Genomic DNA, 16,893 nt, shown 5'->3' with positions numbered 1-16,893 from the left:
GTGACAGAAAATTTGCCTTTCTATGAAAATTAGGTCATTTCCTGGGGAAAAATAGAGATTTCTGTTTCTGTAATCATACTGTTATGCACTGTTAAAGATGCATTATAAATATAAGCCTGGCTTTCAGTCTCCATTCATCAATATGTATTACCAGTGACTAGTGTAATGTATTCTTTCTTACTGACTTTGTCTTTGCATTCCAAACACAGTTTCTCTGCCAGGTGAAGTGCTGAGGAACACCAGCCTTTTCCTATAGAAACTCTCCTTTCTTACTGTTTTGTATATTCTCTCATTTACTTCTTAAAGTAAACAGAGCAGAAGACTACTTCAACTCCAGTACGAAAAGTTGATTAATGCAATTCTGCACCTGCAAACATATAGTTTAAGCTCTTATCCTGACATTGGAGTGATTCCAGTAATTTTACAATATATTTAAAAAGCATATAGTAACATATTTTTTTTCCTTTGATGATAGCTGTTTGAAGTAGATGCAAACTATCCTACGTGCTCTGTTTAATTCTCTCCCTAATCATTGCCAAGCTGACTATAGCCTCTTTAAAGAGATACAGTTATAGTAAAAGTAAATTTTATTTAGATTAAGGTTCATTTTATCTCTTATTTAATTTGTCTTACAGCTCACAATAAATGGTAATTTTACACTTTAATACTTCTGAAGAATAACACTAGATTATATAGCTTTACTCTCAACCCTCTGTAGAATTCAGAAGCAAGGCGTGCTATAGGCTGGAAGCAAAGCAAAATAGTTTTTAGGATTTGTCTTTTTAGTTAAACATTGCTCAGTGGACAGTGCTCTGCACAGACTAGTCACAAGAGCAGTAGCTAGTTTCCAGAATACGTATTAAGCCAGTTCTCAAGAACAAGGTATTAAAATATTCAAGTTTACTTTATAGTTATGCTGCTAAATGAGCAATCCATTCAAGTGTAAGCTGCAGGGAAGGAAAACGGGCAAACACAATTTCTGAAGGTTTCTACTTCATAGGTCACTATCTCTTCTTACTTTAAGATCACTCATAGTACTGTGCAGGAATTGAAAATTCTCCCACAGTTTGTGGATCCTATTCGGTAAGCTGCTTTGTTAAAGATCACTGAAGCAGTATTGGACAGTAAAGAAAACATAGGATTTATGAGAAGCTGCTTTTCTATAACCATTCAGAGTTTGAGAGAGAGAATCAAGATGGGAGAGAGCCCACAGATTTTAAAAGATAAGGTCAGTCTTGAGAGAGGTTTTTTTAAAGAGGTATGGAGGTCAGATGTATGGATCCTGTAGGAAGTTTAAATCCAAGAAGCCTATTACTAGGGAATGAAGCCTTCCAGGTGAGACAGGTTCATGTAGACAGGAAAATAGGGCTTTTAGTTACATATGTTTTCTTTATGTTCTGTTTCTAATGGGTAAGGTGGTGGAGTGGGCTTGAGAGAGGTAAGGCTCTGAATCTATGGTGTTCTGTTACAGTTTACATGGTCCCCTTAGAGCGCAAGACTTCATTCATCCAGACCCGAGGAAGCCTTGTTGATATATAGTGTTTGTGGTGGCAGGTTCAGGTTAAGTAGGAGAATTGCAGAATGCTATTCTCTGGTAGATGCGTGGAGTGCACTGAAAAGAGCACAAAGTAGAGAGAAGGTGCAGCTTTTATCCTTGACAAGCATAATTAAATAAGGTGTTCTTGGTCAAAATATTTGCATATGAAAAAGGCATTTTGGAGGATAGGATCATTCCCAATCAGCATTGTCGAGGCTTGCAACTATCCACATTTGAGAAATGGAGCAGGAAGTCTGTATATCTTTTGCATTTTAAAACATCTATAGGGTTCCTTAAAAAAAAAAAAAAAAAAAAAAAAAAAAAAGAAGGTACTTTTAGGTTGGGTTTGGTCTCCCCTTTCCTATCAAGGGCAAAGCTCGTTAGTGGTGTAGACAAATCCCTTCTATTGCATTGTGTTGTTGGTTTTGGTTTTGTTATTTTTTCCAGTATAGGGTCCCAACATACTGCTAAAATAGATTATTCACTGTGAAAATGAAAGTTGGATTGTGTCCATAATACTAAAAAATGAATACTGCATGATGAAAGGGCTGTGTATACAATACATTGCACTGTTAATCAAGAACTGAAAGTAGTTTCATCTGCTGTTCCTCAGGACGCTTTTTTTTTTTTAACTTTCCTTTGAAATCCCTCTCTCTCCCCAGTCTTTTTTTACATTCTCGAACTCCCTAATTACATCTATGTTTCTTTGGTCTAAATCAGTTGTAAAGAATGTTTTGATATGAAATTAACAGATAGAAATGTGTATGTGTCCTTCCAAATCTGAAGAATTACTATCCTTTATGTTAAAAGGCCTGTGTAATCTGGCATTATTTACCTAATGTAGTTGAAGTAACAAATGTAATAATATATCTATTCCTTATTTTTTTTTTACTTTTGGTCATTAAGATTGTTATTTTTTTGCTTCAGTTTTTTATTTATTTGTGTAAATATACAAATAACTTACAAGAAATAAGCTTATCTCAAATTGACGATTTTTTTTTTTCCCCACTACTTGATATCATGTGTGCTGGATTCATTACTTTTACCCTTCTTATGAAGAAGTAGAGAGAATCTGACGCATGGCTTAATGAAACTATGCTTTTAACTGTATATAGTTCATTGGAACACAGTAAGTCACTGGAGTTTTCAGCCATAATTTATGATGACTATTCCTCACCTTAGTTAACCATTTGTATCAATGTGATACTTCATGTTACAACCTGCTCATAGTATTACAGTCAGAATCCTTTGGTGTGATTTGTCTTACAGCTGGTGAATGTAAAGAAACCGGGTTCTGGGTATTAATAGACAAATGTGCAGTAATATTAGCCTATTTAACCTGTGTATCTATTAAAATCTTGTCTTTAAACATTGTTTTTGCTGTCAGTCTCATACACGAGAAATATATTATGTAAAAGCAAAACTTAAAGAATACTTAAATGTAGACTCTTAAGTGATCTCATCTTCCAAATGCCTATCGATTACATAGCCCTTAATTTCCTTATAGCTCGGGCTGTGTCACATGATATCGGAACATCCTGTAACACACGTCAGTGTCTAAGGTGGAAGTAAATCTTTCTCCCCTCTCCTGTTAAATCTGTGCATTACCTAAAATATGTACAACCTGAGTTGTACAACTAAGGCTAAAGAAGGCAGCACCCCTTGACAGACGAGTAATGAATTGGTATTAGTATTATACTATTTGAAAAATAATTGTCATACAATTTCAGCTGTGGGATTGAGGATCTTAAATTGTCATTCACTGCCACTGTGGTGATCTGCTGTCTTGTAACGCTTTCAAGCACTTGAGTTCCTTCTATTGTTTAAGTGATAAAAGGAGTTGCACAGTTGTCCTGGTTCCGGCAGGGATGGGGTTAATCTCCCCCGGAGCCGGCAGGGGGCAGGTATTCCATACCACGTGACCCATGCCCGGGCTATAAGAGGCGCTAGCCGGGGCGAGGAGAGGAGTCGCCACTCGGGGGTGGGCTGCGGCGGTGCGGGTCAGGTCGGTGCGCTTCGCGGCGGTACTGTAATCGCGTTTTTGTTTTTTCCTTTTGCTGTTCTGTTAAATTGCACTCTTTTAACCCACGAGTTTGGCCCTGTCATTTTCTTTTTCCACGACTGTGGGAGTTGTGCGAGCGGCTGCGTGGTTCTTTGTTCCTGGCTGAGGCCAAACCACGACAACAGTAATTGAGTTTATAGACAGGGAATTGACATAAAATATCTGATACCTGCCCAAAGTGCGACTATATTTTGGAGGATGGAGGAAAAACAGCCTGAAAACTAAGATAAGATAGGGACCAAGACCACTGTGAATACAAAAGTATTGAGTTTTTAATTCTTCATAATTTTGTCTGCATCTACTCCTGCGTGACATGAGTTAGAATATAATATATAAAACTTACTTAAAATATGCATGGATATGGATATGATGATTGAAAGTTGTCCTCAACGTTCAGAAACCTTTTATGTTTTACTGTAGTTTCTTGATTTAGTGCTTTAGCAGCTTCTAAATGATTACTATGTTTAATTCCGTTATCATAAAGAATTAGACAAAAAGCTTGCATAATGTGTCTCTCTGAGACAATGTTACCTGTGGTAAACAGATCATTTCAAGTCACGCAAGTACCAGACTGACACAGGTAACCCAAACATTACATGGAATAGGTTTTATAAAAATATTTAGTAAACTTACAATGAATATTTATAGTTGTTATTAATAGGACCAACTCATAGATCAGACTTATGGCCTAAGGATGCAAAATTAAAGAGGAGCTGAGAACCTCAAGGGCACTTTCACGGCAGGACTAAGTAGAGCACTAGTTAGAAAGGAGCAGCACTGGAGCAAATAGAGTAAATTAGGCCAACGTAGGGACAGAAAAATTATTGCTAGTGATACAATAATTAAAAAATGCTACTTATAAAAATTCTATGTATGCAAATGCCTAGATTAAAAGACCAACCATTTTCAGTAATTGCAAACATTCATTTAATACCATATTCTCTCTTCAACAGTAACTTGTACAGGAGGCTTAAGGAGAGAGTATTAAAAATGCACACAGAAGTAATTTTCCAAGTGATTTACCAGCCTCCACCAATCTGTGGCCTAAGGGATTCCTGAACAAGAGCATGTAGGTCCGTCAGATACTTAGTACTGCTGGTAGATACCCTGTATTTACATTTTCTGTATCCCTAGTTAGTCAGTTACTACTGCGTATTTGTTAAATGCTGTGATTTCTCCTTAATGACAGATTTGTCCCATATTCTTCCAAAAGTGGAAAAATGATTTAAAGATGGCAGACTGGTCGTTCTAGTGCCCTTCATCTTTCTCCCCTTACATAAGCACGAAAATTTCAGTTGTTTCATTATTTTGGGGTTTTTTTGGTAATTTAAGTATCACTGGGAAATTATTGGACTGTAATTATTGTTTGTAACTCCTTATCCTATTTCCAGCGGGGATAGGGTTAATTTCCCCAAGGATCTGGCAGGGGACACAGGTATTCCATACCATGTGAGCCAGGCCCAGGCATGGAGCTGGCTGGGGCTGCCTGGGTCCAGTCAGTGAGTGGTGGTACAGTAATCCTGTTTGTACACTTCCCCATCAGTGTTATTGTTGTTGTTTTCCTCTTTAGTTTGCTGTTCTATTAAACTGCCTTTATCTCGATGCACGAGTTTGGCCTTTTTCTTCTGAGTCTCCCCCCAGCTGGGGGGGTTGAGCAAGTGGTTCTCTGTTGCTGGCTGAGGCCAAACCACAACACTCCTCAAAGGTTCCTTTTTTTTCAGTTGCAGTGGTAAATGCTACTTAGCTGGCAATCCTTTTATACTTCAGTTTTATTAGAAGATTTTAATGATTTAAAGGTTGTTAAGGATTAATTCCCAATTAGGTATTCTGATAGCCCAAAAAAAAGAAAGAAAGGAGGGGAGTCAGACAACCCCTGTGGCCATACTTTTTACATTTGAAGAGATACTGAGTTAATAACATTTTGCCATCTCATCAGACCTTTGAGCTCCTGTGCCTGATATTACATCATTTAGCCAACTTGCACAGAGAATGCCTTACCACAAAACTTCAATTTTGAATAGGTCATCCTCATTACTCTTTGCTGTCTATTTGCAGTAGCTAATGCAGCTATTCTGTTATAATAATAAAAAAAACTCCACCCAAAATGGCAGTGCTATTAAAGCAGTGCCACATGCCATTATTATTTTGAATCAGAAATCATATTCACTGCACAATGTTTAAACAAAAGACTGGAAAATTATCTTGTGGTACTGAGCAAGGCTGCTGGCAAGGCTGTCTGACCCATCTGGAGTGCTGCAGGCTCATAGGAGGCTGGATTCCATGCTTTCAATGAAAAATAGGAGGAGGAGGGGTCTGGGAGTGATTGGTGTGCAACGATTCATCACTGTAAATGCATATGCTGTATATATGAAGTATAGTAGAGATACAGTACAAAAGCAAGAAAGCATTCTGAGAGCAAAGGTCTGTAGATTTAGAAACCTCTTTGGACTTTTAAAAGGTGCTTTCAGTTCTTTTTCCCCTCTTTAGGTTAGGGGCAGGATGGTAATCTTTAGCTTTTCTAAACAAATTCTCCTTTATAACTACATGTGAGTTTTGCTTTTTTTTTTTTTTTTTGGAACAGCTTCATTTTGCTTTTATCTTTAGGCCTGCCATGCTTAAGAGTATGGGTTAATTTTTCTAGGCATGAGCTTTGGCTCCAAGTTGGTAAAATGGAAGTATGTGGTATTTTATCATAATGAGGAAACACAGAATCATAGAATGGTTTAGGTTGGAAAGGACCTTGAAGATCATCGAGTTCCAACCCCCCTGCCATGGGCAGGGACACCTCCCACCAGACCAGGTTGCCCAAGGCCACGTCCAGCCTGGCCTTGAACACCTCCAGGGATGGGGCCTCAACAACCTCTCTGGGCAACCTGTTCCAGTGCCTTACCACCCTCAAAGTGAAAAACTTCTTCCTAATGTTTAATCTAAACCTGCCCTCTTCCAGTTTATAGCCATTCCCCCTCGTCCTGTCACTACATGCCCTAGTAAAAAGTCCTTCCCCAGCTCTCCTGTAGGCCCCCTTTAGGGACTGGAAGGCCGCAATAAGGTCTCCCCGGAGCCTTCTCTTCTCCAGGCTGAACAGCCCCAGCCCTCTCAGCCTCTCCTCATAGGAGAGGTGCTCCAGCCCTCGGATCATCCTTGTGGCTCTCCTCGGGACATCTCATCAATTCACATTGCTATGGGTTAGAAGTGGGCAATATCCAGTCCACCTGTTCTGTGTCGTTGTTTTTTTTTTTTTTCCCCCAGTTTCCACCAAAGTCACTGCAGTATCTTTAAATTAGGTCTTGTTTCTGTTGCAGCAATCCAGGATGCACTGATTAGTCCCCACTGCTTCCTATCCTCAGATAGATAATCCAAAAACCTCACGCTTCTGAGAAACAGTCTTAATCTACCGTGCATATAGGGTTGTTAGGGGAACTTCCCCCCATCTGATGCTCTCCTTCATGGGTTAGAGCACCGTATTTCCTTCCTCTGTTGAGATTCTGGAGTGTGGAATCCCTTCCTCAGAGAAGGCACTTAACAGTCTTCACACCAGCTGGTGTCTCCTTCATTTTGGATTTCTGCATTTTGTTTTCTGGTTTTGTTTTACAATGTCAAGACGTGATTCAGTCTCTGAAAATGTAGATCTTACCTCAAGGATGTCCTCATTGTGGTTGGGGGTGCAGAGTGTATAACCTCAGAGAAGTTTAACTGACAGTTCCAGCGGTCTTGTTACCCAGTCTCTTAAAACTGTGAACACTGCAACCAGATGTCTAGAGAGAGCTAGCAAGGATTGGAAGGTAAGCAGGTAGCTTATTCAAGAAGAGATTTGAGAAGGGAAATATCTCAGGTTCTGTTCTCAAACGTTACTAAGTAAAGCAGCTGGTGAGCTTTGCTCCTTTTTGTATTGCTCTATTTCACAGGAGGAAGGAGATGATGATTAATAGTAGGCCTGAAGCTGCTAAAGAAAAGGACCTGCAGGGAGAATATACCTATGGGTATACTCTGATTTTATTGGGATATGTGGCTTTCGACACTGATGCATGGCTTTAGTCCTTCAGTGTTGTAAACTGGATTTAAACATGAATTCTGTGTTTGATCTAAGTATTCTGTCTGACTTAAAGGTCTTTGATAAGTAAACACAATTTGGTTTTGATTGGGAAAACAGTCTTCAGACTGTTGTAATTTTTCCGTAGGTTGTAGCATCAGTAAATTGTGAATCTAGCCTCTTCAATGCTAGAAAGGCTTCCCATTTAGGCTGCTTGACAAACATGTGCTGGCAATGTTTATGAGAACTTGCACATTATTAATACTGGCAGGAATAAGGAGGATACAGGAGAGGAGACATGACCCAAAAATGTGTTTAAGTTGTGTACTTTCCTGAGAAGCCTGTTCTTGCAAAATATATCTTAATAACATCTGTGTCTAATGCAATGGCTTATTGCCAAACTCAGTGGGTTCAAGCAGGAGGATTAATAATGATTATTTCATTTCATAGTAGGATTTTTTTGGTTGCCTAACAGTTTTTAGTTTACCTTCCTGTATTCATTCCTTTAAACTCTTCATTTTATTACTTTTTTTGTTCATGAGAATTCTCCCTTACAACCACGAATGCTGTTAGCCATAGCCATCATTTCCTTTCCGTCAGTGCTTTTGGAAAAGCATGTTTACTCTATCTGCTTAAACAGTGAGTAGCTGATGGCCTGAAAACGTGAGCATCACTGATACTGCACCTAAAAGAAACAAAAGTTTTTTCAAAAATAAAAATAATAAATGTATTGTTCTCTGTACTTATGATTGCTTCTCTTCCTAGCCGTGAACACAGTGGTCACATACAGATTGGCAGTTCAGGCCGTGTAAAAGATACCCCTTTGAACTTAGTCACAAGCCTTAACTTTTTGAAAAGGTGCTTTCTTCTCAAAAATATACTTTCTTCTTTTGCAAAGTGTTTGCATTTCCTGGATCTGAAGATTAGCAGAAGCTGAAATAACAAAACACATCGCAATAAAGGGATCATACTGAACAGACTTTAGTTGTAGAAAGACACAAAGGATTCCATACAGTGATGTATTACCATGAGATGTCAAAAAAAAAAAAAGTGACTAAATATGATACAAAGCAACTTTATAAAGCTTTTACTGTTGTTTCTATTGTAGTGTGGCTCTTCCAACACTACCCAGAATAATCCCAACACTTGGAGAAGATCAGTATTGTGCAGAAGCTATTTCTGTCCTTATCAGAACACAGATAATTTCCACAGCCTTTACTGAATGAGTATCTAAGGGATTCCATATTACAAACGACTCTGCTCATATGCTATCTCTGTAACAAAAACCTGCTGTAATATTGTAAGGTGTCTTAGACAAAGCTGGAGACTATAAGGCTTCAGCCTTGGGGGTTTGGTAATTTAAGTCATTTGTGGCATTTCACTTTTGAGATGAGAAGCATTTTTAGATCTGTTGGTTAGACTTTCAGTCCTGTTTTCCTTTATTTTTTTCTAAAATCCCTTTTTTGTCTTTGCTTTGCTACATGAAAGGATTGATGTAGGTAATAAACCTGACCTAGTTCTAGTATTAAAACTGCAACTGACAGTAACTTGTTAGGGAGTTTGATCTCCTGTGAACTAATCAAGGCTTAGGTGGTAGCCTCTATAGGAAGTAGATAGTATCATAAAAATTCCTCAACAGGTAACTTCATAAATTGGAATGAAAAGTCATAGGAAGAATGTCAGCAGAAATGCTTTCTTAGATAGCAGGAAAATGATATCTCTCTGACATACACAATGGCACACATTAGAAGTACATCAGAGGCACAGGTATCTTTCTGTTTCTTAGTGGAAAACACAAATAATTATCAGCTTCAAATTATAAGTTTTACAGAAGAGACTGTATAGCAGTTAGTCTTGCCATTCTTGGGGGGGGAGGGGAGGATATAGCTCAGAACATACTCAATGACTAAAGTTCACATCAAGAATGAAGATAATTTAATTGGCAAGTTCCAACACCTGACACACATACTTTCTAAAACAGGATGAACTCCTGCAATGAAAGTGCTTCTGTCATTTGTAGGGTGTTCGCCTGCTAACTATATTCACCAGTGAACTAAGCAGCTTGCTGTGTTTTCCGTTGAATTATGATTAAAAGTGAAACAAAAACTCTTGAGACAAAAAGCAACCTATAATATTGGCATTGGAGATGCATGTCAGTTGTGCTGTATATAGCAACCGTGACACTCGAACAGTTCAGCCTGAAGCAGTTACTAAAGGTGTACATAAAATATTTGGATGTCTGGGGACTAAAAGAGCTGTTAAGTGGAAGTCATTAAATATGTTATGTGAGGTACTGTACCATGATTCTGATCCTGCTAATGTTTACATATACAGATGACTTTCATTGTTCCAAAGCAATCTTATTCAAATTGGCATATAGCAGTTTGCAGGGTTAGGGGGCATAACATTGATGGCTATTGGGCTAAGGCCAAGTCTGCTTCTGAAGAAGGCTGTACATATTTAAAATAGTCAGAAAAGAACTTGATTGTGGGAGTACAAAGGAAGGCGTTTCTGCTTCTCTGCCTTCCTGAGTGTACAGGGAACGGGGAGGATACAGTGCCAGTGCTTTACACGCCTGAGTGAATAAAGATGCATTTCTGTGTCATCTCACATATACTCTACCCAATGAATGTGCTAGATACGAACAAAGCAACAGGTTGTGGCAGATTTCTTCCACTGTGCAGGAGAAGAACTGTATATTCATTACGCCTAATAAAAAAAAAAAAGTATATTTCTCCAGTCTGAGCCTATCCATGCTTTCCCTGGGCTACTGCTGAGAAGGGGACAACTTGTGGGCCTTATCTGAAGGTGATTGGAGTCACAGAAGAAACTACTGTTGGCTACAGAGCTCTTTAGAGCAGGCCTGGTGTGATCAGTGGATAATAGTATAGCTTCCATGTTACTTCATTTTGTGTCCTTTTTATAGAAGTTACAGCTAATGTATCATAAAGTGCTAAAACTTCGCTTAATGTAAATGCCACAAACCAGAAGAAAATGTAGGATAAATAACAAAAATTTTGGAACTAAGACTTTCATTTGCATCTGAATATTTGTTATCAAGACTCGTGACTTTTTTTCTACCCTGAAATATGTCAGATAAAAAGTTATAAAGAATACATTCATTCTGTGTAGCATTTATTTATACAATAATGCACACAAAGCAATCTTTAACTATCGCTGTATAGGATATCAAGTTATCTTTAATTATCACTACAGAATGGTTGCAAAATCAAATACTGTTGGCAATCAACATTCATTATACAATACCATGATTGCATCTGTTCATATTACTAGATAAGCAGGGAAAATCAAAACAGTGTCTGATTTATCCACTAAAACTGTCTGAGCAAAATATTGTATCTAACTCTCTTAATATCTCTCAGTGACTTTGATCTGATTAAAGTCCAAAGACACATAACCACAGATGCAAATTTCCTAGTGCCTCAGAAATTAAATACTGTTATATTTCAACAGACTGAATAGCTGGAACCGTACTCCAGCTGACGTGATTATAGGCACAGTATAAACTTATGATAGAGAGCTGTCTAAATCTCTGAGGCCGCAGGTGCAGGATTATAGTAAACCCCATTGAAACATACAGTATTCTGCCTAAATGCACAAGTACAAAATTAATTAGGCAGTTGATCACATAATAAAGTATGATGGATAATCTAATGGAAACTACCAGCTCAAAGTCAATAACAAACTTGATTCTTTTATTAGATGCAGCTGATTTTCAGTTCCTCTATTTATGGGATTTTGTGCTTAATAGAAGATAAGAAAAAAAAAGTTGTTTTTTTTGAAAATGAGAACTCAGTTACAGTATTTATCTCTGTTGGAAACTATAATGTGTAAGCAATGTAGAATTTGTAGATAGACATATCTGCAAGTAATTCTATAAGATACTTGGCTGAAAAGCACATCAAAGCACAGTGAAATAATGAGACAGACTCCAGCTGTTGGATTCCAACAGCTTTTGATTTGTGCTCTAGTAGAAGCTCCAGGTTTTGATTCTCTGTTGATTATTTCCATGGTACTGGAGGTGATTTGTGCATTATTTAAAAAATAGGCAGTAGATAGCAAACAAGGGTGAGTTTGCAAACTGCATCTGAAAGGACATTTTGCTTCCTGATATAAATTTTTGCTTCTTATTCCTACGTTCTCCATAACCAGCTGCCCTGGTTAAAAAAGACCTTTTAAAATACATATGTTAGAGAGTTTATGAAAATAATAGGTAAGGTCTTCAGAAAATGGTGTGGAGAAAAACTCTGGAGATGTCAGTGTTCAGGCAGCTTTGCTAGAATGGAGAGGCTATTGTGGAAATTGTTTTTTCAGAATCTTTGCAGGGCATGTCTTACCGTGAGTCTGATGCTGCCAAAGATTTACTACCAGTAGAAAGCAAGTACCTTGAAAGAACTTTGGAGGCTTTATGGAGGACATGAGTTTAGCGTCAAATACATCCGTAATACTGCTATGTGAATGGTCTGATGTCGTTGTGCAGATAAAGGTGTTGCTGTGGAGGGAATTCCAAAGTTGGGTTCTGAACTGCAGTCTTCCTGATTTTTCTTTAGTAGGAAAGAATAAAAATTAGAATGCTTCATGGAAAGCATTGTATCTTAGCCTTTCCCTGGATTAAGGTTTACATCTGTTTCTACTCTAAAATTTAGAGGCAGGTTATAATTTGGTGATGCATTATATGAAGGCTCTTGCTGTTGCTTGTTACCAGAATGTCAAAATTCAACCAACTGTACTGGAAGATGTTTGCATAATAACATACCATGATGTTTAAGGTTTACCTTTCTGGTGCAGATGAGAATGATAGTTGGTATCTAAAGGTATGATTGCTTGCATGTTTCTCTGCAGGCCAAAGCCTGTGGTTTCAAAAATGAATGGGAGAAAAATCCTTTGGTTTTGTAGTCTGATTTTTCTGTTGAACTGGATTTCTTATTAGAACAGGTTTTCTCACGGGTTTTTAACTTCTATCTTTACTTACAAGATTAAATCACAGTAGGCAAACTGCATCTACGGATGCCATATAACAGTGGTACGTGTGGCTATGTTTAATATGCCTGCCTCAAGCATTCACTTCATAGCAAGTCCATTGTAATTTCAGCATAAAATGTAGAAACAGTCTGAGGAGTGGAAGTCAAATCACACATCCTACTGAATCTTGCATTACTTGTAACTGTCTGGAATACCTTCAGTTTCAAGGTTTGAAGTTGTTCATCATCAGAATAGCTCATAGACCTATTAGTTCATTTTGCTGGGAGCAGTTTGATATCAGGAGATTGAATCTGGCCAGTCTAAACAAATTATTTAATACAGGCATCCCATACCCTCTGTGTGTGTACTGACTGCTAACCAGGCTATATTATCCTCAGCATATTCTCTGGCTGTGCATTAAAAAATGTTGACTGCTAAAACTTTTTGTGTGGAGCTCTGACTGAAGCCTATGCTGAAAGTAACTGATTGATCTTCCGAGAAGACTTGGATAGAGGAATCCTTAATTTCTGCTTGGTTTAGACATGTACAAGATTTAAAACTCTACAGTCCTGCCCAAACCTCAACAATTAGTGGCACGGAAGTATGTGCTTAAAACTTTCAGAAAACTTGAGAATAAAAGATGCATGGAGTTTTGAGCTAAGCAGGTGTTTTCAAGGCTAATAGATGAAAGTTAGGAACATACATCTGTTACAGATGTCTCTCTGCTTTCAGAGGTCTTTGAACAGTGTGTTGTTAATCATGTTAAAAAGAAAAAGATGAAATCTTCGCCTTGCAGTCTTGGTGTTCTTTACTTTCGTTTCCATGTGTGATAATTATTTATTATTACATTCTATTCTAAATATCTGACTGAGTATCCTAGAAAGAAGCCTACATTTGGTAGTAGGACTTGTCTGTTTTCAATTTTATTTATTTTTTAATCTTGGTGATATTATCCTTTCCCTCTGAAATGTAAATCAGGGTGAGGCTAAGAAGGTGATGAAGGCACATCTTAACTTTGTAAGACCGTGAGTAGATTGCTTATCTTCAGTCTACCTGATACGAGCTAGTGCTCACCAAGACTCCAAAAAAGGCTTTGTAGCCAAAGACAGATGAGTAAACTTTTATTTGAGTATTTGCAAATTCATCCTGAAATTTTAAGAAACTGATTTCTAAATATTTTAAAAAACATTCCTGTGGTAGAACTTGCAGCTGGAGGGATTAAAAATAGGAGTCGTAGGTTAGGTTTTACAGTAGGTCTCTCCATGGGTTTGTTTTGTGACACTGGTATGTCCCTCTCAGTCTGGCTTTTTTCCTTTTTCCCATTGTAGAAACAAAGTGCTTCCTTGCTACTACTGTCCAGTCCAGCAGCGTAGTACAAATACTTGTTTAGTTTAGGTCATAGCCAGAACTTCATCTAGAGAATAACAATATGTGTTCTGCTCTTTCGCTTAGGTTAATAGTGTGCATGAGCTGAATGTTGTTGTTGCATACAGTTGCATTGTTTTGTTAAGCATCCGAGTTTGAAAAGGAAAATCCTTCAAAAGAGAATGTCGGCAATTTTATAAGCAAACATATAGCCACTGAGAAGTATATCAGACTTATCCCACTGTGTCATTACTTAATCATTTAAAAATCATAACAGAGGGTGCCAAAAGCCATTGACAACATTCAGTCAGCACAGCCTTCATGCCGACAGGGAGGAGCTGTCAGAACAAGTTATACTCACAAGTATGTCTGTAAACTAGCAGTAAAGAAATCAAGTTTCAGGTTTGAATTTTAAGGGTTAAAACTGATCCTCTGTGCCCTTGTAGTTCAATTTCACTTGAAAAATATGGATTGGATATATCTATAAGTTGTGTTGGTAACTTATGTAGGAAGCAGCAATACCCTGCAAGCTTGTAAACAGTAGTGTGCTAAGCCCATTTTGGTGCTAATACTTGTCAGAGTGGATTTCTAAGTATCGTCAAAATATACTGAATATTAAGATTCAAATAATTACTATGCCCTTGGAATATGCCTGCTGAGCACTGTGGGGGTAAGCCAGGTATCCATTTTTTGTTTTCTAAACTAGTCTTTGATCTGATTTTTGCAGATGTAGTTCTTCACTTCCACATACCGTGTTTGAATGATAAATGTAGTAGGTATGAAAAGTAACGAAAACATTAAGGTACATGCCATCTCAGAATACAGGAAATGCAATGTGAAGTAATAAATACATAGTCAAACGTCATCATAGTAACAAAGTGTCGTTTTTAAAGATCAAGATATTTATCAGAAGGAAACAAGTCAAAACAAATAGCTGTGCTAGTTAAATAAAACAGTAAACTACTTTATTTTTTTTAAAGCTGAATTAATCAGATTTATGCTTTATCTTTAATAATTCAAAGCAAAAAATCTGTGAAGATTTGTGTTGTCAAAGTGGTTAACTAGTCAGTAATATTGGCTACAATACTCCCATTTAAAAAATGACCTTTTAAAGATGCTCTATAAAATTAAATTTTAATGAGTGGTAATAAATGGGGATACTTCCATAGGAGGAAATGCAATACTACTAGCCTGAAGCTTTTTCTGTATGCCATCAGCTTCAGTACTGTGCTATGTATCCTCTTTCATTATTTTCAAGGATAGGAAGTATGATGATAATACAGCGCTTTAAAGAAATGAAAGCACTTTTAATAGCATACATGGTCCAAGCTAGCCTCTTGGCTGAGTATTAGTGTTCCTGTTGCTTTCATGATGCTTTTTATGAGAAGTTAAATTTTTGGTGTGGTTTTCTGTTTGTTTGGTTTTTGTGTTGTGGGGATTTTTTTGGTTTTTGTTTTAGTAGGACTGTATGCTGTTTTCAGGTTCTTACATTTTCCTTGTAACTAATTGAATAAGAATTGGCTAGTTGAAGAAGAATTTTGGATCAACAACATCAAAACATAGGTGTGTACTGCTGTGAAAAAATTGTACTGTCTTTTCCCAAAAGAGGGAGGAGAAACTTAAAAGCTAGTGACCATTCAAAGATTTAAAAAAAAAAAAAAAAGTTTCACGAAGGGCATGAGGAGAGCAGAAGGGGAAGCTAAGAGAGAGGAGAGCCAAGGAGTGCAAACTTGCATCACTGAACTGGTAAATGGTACCAGAATATCAGCTTCCCTACTATCAGTAATGATTGGAATTAATCCAGGAATTCAGAATGGGTCTGTAAATGTGTCTTCAGTTGTAGCCTTTGGCATAGATTTATATTCTCAGTCCCTTGGGCACTGAATTTCATTTCCCCATTTGCTAAATGAGAACAATTTATCCTAAATCAACGATAATCAGAGTAAACACTATTATTAATTTATTGTTTCCAGGCTAGGAAAAAATAGTAAAATGAAGCTCTCTTCTTTTATCAGTGCTTTCCCGACCCCTTTTGCCCTGAGGATCCTATTAGCAGAAAGCTGAGCAACTCTGTTTCATCAGAAATAAATTATGCCTCACTTTTTTAATGTAAGTACTGAAGGGTTGTAAAGATTAGAAATACATTTGAACCCACTATCACTTGATGTTATTTTCCTTGATGTTCTGAGCTTCTTTAGGGGAATGAAACAACATGTTCTTTTGAAAGCAAAGAGCAGAGTTGCTTTAAAAGAACACCAGCACTGATTTTAGTTGATGTACAAAATAAGTCAAAATCTGAACAGAAATATTTAAAGTAATATATAGGCAGTCTGAAAGAGAGCTGTCAGAATTTCTGGCGTGTATAGGAGGTAGAATGTTTGCAGGGCAAATAGGTGGCAGAACTAGTCACCCTCATTTTTTAAAAGATTAGAAAACTGTAATTCTCTAGAAATAGTAGGCTAATTCTCACTTTCTTCACAAAGGAGCTAAGGATGAAAAAACACCTTTAATTAATAAACACTGCTGGCACTACTTTGGTAACAAGCTGCTGTAAATGAAACTCTTAATTGACTCAGAACAGAGTATTGTATACAAATTCATTTTACTCCTTAAGTGGTGTTCTTTGTTGTTGCTATTTTACATTTTTGTAGGCAAAAATAGTAGCTTTGCCAGCCTCCTTGTCACTGAAAGCAGTTCTTGTTAGCTCTCCGTTTGTGGGGAGCTATGAGGTTAAAAAGCGACCCAAAACATTCCCTTAAGCCCTCATGATAGCTAGAATAGATAGCGCTCAGTGCAATCTAAATCCAAGCTTAAATAAGCTGTGTATGAAACTTTTGTTAATGAACTTATGCTTGAAATTCTGTAATGAAACTATATGATGACAGGAAATTGAAAAGAAATTGAGTAGTAAAAGAA

Source organism: Charadrius vociferus, unplaced genomic scaffold, assembly GCF_000708025.1.
Source record: "Charadrius vociferus isolate BGI_N301 unplaced genomic scaffold, ASM70802v2 scaffold108, whole genome shotgun sequence".
Classification (NCBI taxonomy): domain Eukaryota; kingdom Metazoa; phylum Chordata; class Aves; order Charadriiformes; family Charadriidae; genus Charadrius; species Charadrius vociferus.
Note: the sequence above shows the minus strand (reverse complement) of the source record.